This window comes from Elephantulus edwardii, unplaced genomic scaffold (assembly GCF_000299155.1).
Source record: "Elephantulus edwardii isolate Elephantulus edwardi_28Jun2011 unplaced genomic scaffold, EleEdw1.0 scaffold00131, whole genome shotgun sequence".
NCBI classification, from domain to species: domain Eukaryota; kingdom Metazoa; phylum Chordata; class Mammalia; order Macroscelidea; family Macroscelididae; genus Elephantulus; species Elephantulus edwardii.
The window spans coordinates 4,090,899-4,094,055 of record NW_006399881.1 but is presented as its reverse complement, the minus strand read 5'-3'; the positions used below and the strand labels follow the sequence as shown (position 1 = coordinate 4,094,055).

The window sequence follows — 3,157 nt, the reverse complement described above, 5'->3', positions numbered from 1 at the left end:
TGACCCTACGTACAACATCCCTGAACCCTGCTCTATCCTGTGCCAGTCTTAGTGTCTCTGACATTATCACCGTTACCCGAATCACTGAATCAATCCATTTCATGAAGGGTCTGCCTCTCTTGTGTTGTCCCTCCACATTCCCTAGCATGTCTATCTCCAAGGACTGGTCTCCTTACAACATGCCCAAAATATGTCAGACGGAGTTTCAGAATCCTTGCCTTCAAGGAGCAGCCTCTCCAGGGTGAACCTGATTGTTCTCCTAGCCATCCATGGTATATTCAATACCCTTCTCCAGCACCACAGCTCAAAGGCACCAATTTATTTGCAGTAGTGGTGGAAAAAGAAAGTAAAAGAGTACATAACCAGTCAGAGAAACAGTAACTGCGACAGTACGTCAGGGCAAAAGTCTCCAATCTCTGGCTGCAGTTCTTGTAGAGGGACAAACACTGGCTAAGAGCAAAAGATGAGGTGGAATCAAGAACTAGTTAGAAGTGGCACAACAACAAAGCTTTCCCTTAGCAGAAGGTTGTCACGTCTCAGTGGCTGTACAGCGGATGTGTGTCGCCTCTTAGGTGACACTGGGAAGTGTTTGCAGCCTCCGCCGCTGCCTTCTGGTTGAAGCGCTATGGAGAAGAAAAACAAAGGGTGTTATTTTACTCGAGAGCAGTTGGAAAATAGCCTATCCCATCGTTTTGGAGTGGACTCCAATAAAGAACTTTATTATTGCCAGCAAGCGGCCAATCTGCTTCAGGACATGGAACAACGTCTTGACGTATCACAATTGACTATCAACGCAGCGATCGTCTACATGCACCGGTTTTATATGATTCAGTCATTTACACAGTTTCATCGAAATTCTGTGGCTCCAGCAGCTTTATTTCTAGCATCTAAAGTAGAGGAGCAGCCAAAAAAAATGGAGCACGTCATCAAGGTGGCACATACTTGTCTCCATCCACAAGAATCACTTCCTGATATTAGGAGCGAGGATTATCTGCAACGAGTTCAGGATCTGGTAATATTAGAAAGTATAATTCTGCAGACTTTAGTCTTTGAAGTTACAATTGATCATCCACATACACATGTGGTAAAGTGTACTCAACTTGTTCGAGCAAGCAAGGACTTAGCACAGACTTCTTACTTCATGGCAACCAACAACCTGCATTTGACCATGTTTAGATTGCAGTACACACCTCCTGTGGTGGCCTGTGTCTGCATTCATCTGGCTTACAAGTGGTCCAACTGGGAGATCCTGGTCTCAACTGATACGAAGCACTGGTGGGAGTATGTTGATACCACTGTGACCTTGGAACTATTAGATGAACTGACACATGAATGTCTACAGATTCTGGAGAAAACACCGAGTTGACTCAAACGCATTCGGAGTTGGAGGGTATGCGTGCAGGCGGCTGCCGGAAAAACAAAAGCAGAAGAACGAGGAACAGATGAGAACATTTCAGAGTAGACGATCCTCAATATGATTTCCCAGAGCTCTTCAGACACGACTATTGCTGGTTTGATGAACATGTCAATGTCTTCTACCACAAACACAGTGCCTTCCCATCCAGCCGCTGAAGAGTCGTCATACACCTTGAGCAGGGTGAAGATATTGCAGGGTGATTGTTGGCAGTCTTCTCAACCTCCTTTTAAGCTGGAACCTGTGCAGGGCCATCGGACTAGTGAGAATATAGCACTTATAGGAGCTGATCACTCCTTGACACAGGATAGTTCAAATGCATTTGTTTCCCAGAAGCAGAGTAGTAAGAGTGTGCCATCAGCTAAAGTGTCACTGAAAGAAAACCGTGCAAAGCATGCAGAAGAGTTGGCTGCCCAGAAGAGGCAGCTGGAGAACATGGAGGCCAACGTGAAGTCACAATATGCATATGCTGCTCAGAATCTCCTCTCCCACCATGACAGCCATTCTGAAAATGCCGATAGAGGGCTCAGAAAACCCTGAGCGGCCATTTCTGGAAAAAGCTGACAAAAAAACCTCTCAAAATGAGAGACTCCCAGTGGCGGGCGGAGAAAAGGTTACCTCTTCAAAACCGGAAGAGATAAAGATGCGTATTAGAGCCCATACTGCATCTAAGGAGCACAATACTGTAGATGACAGTGTCACAAAGAACCGAGAGCACAAAGAAAAGCACAAAACTCACCGATCTAACTACCACCATCATCATAATCACCACTCAAACAAGCACTCACACTCACAGCTTCCAGCTGGGGCTGGGAGCTAACATCCAGGTGATCCAAAACATAGTGGTCAGACAAGCACCTTACCACACAAAAGCTATAGCTTGTCTAGTTCTTTCTCCTCTTCTAGTTCTGTTCGGAAAAGACTTGCCCTGAAGAGAGTGGAGGGGGAGCAGTGTTTGATCATCCAGCAAAGATTGCCAAGAGTACTAAATCGTCTTCCATAAATTTCTCCTTCCCTTCTCTTTCTACAATGGCCCAGTTGCCTGGCCATGGCTCAGACACAAGTGGCCTTTCCTTCTCACAGCCCAGCTGTAAAACTAGAGTTCCTCATGTGAAACTGGAGAAAGGATCCACTGGGGCCAATGGTCACAACACAACCCAGACAATAGACAGTCAACATACTGTGAATATGATTCACTCTCTGCTCAGTGCTCAGGGTGTTGAGCCTGCTCAGCCACCTGCATTTGAATTTGATCGTTCTTATGGTGAATATCTGAATCCATCTGCTGGTGAAATCTCCAGATCTGGCAATACAGACAAACTACGGTCACCACCTCAGAACCCCATCAGAACACCATCAGAACCCCCTTCCGCTCCCTCCCCTCCCTAAGTAAAAAAGAAAACGAGTCAGAGCAGGGACGTCTTTAAAAAAAAACAAACAAAACAAACATGCAGGAGCTCTGGTGGCCTAGCGGCAAGAAGTTGCAATGCAATCCCAGAGGTGCACGGTTCGAATCCACCAGATGCTCTGCCGGGGAAGGAGGGATAACCTCTTCCTGTACCAGTCAGATCTTATTTGACAGCACACACACTATTAACAATAATAATAATAATAAATTTTTAAAAATGTGCATTTTTTAGAAAAACAAACCAAGCAACCAAACTACTGATTCTGGACTAAAAGTTACTTCCCTTATGAAATAATGTCACACCTTTTGGACTAATAAATTGATACTGAGAAGTA

At 45.2% G+C, this 3,157-nt stretch overlaps 1 pseudogene; it reads left to right on the top strand.

Annotated features, from left to right (window-relative positions):
• The first annotated feature begins 625 nt into the window (after positions 1–625).
• Positions 626–2,807, top strand: LOC102861646 (annotated as a pseudogene).
• The last annotated feature ends 350 nt before the right edge of the window (positions 2,808–3,157 follow it).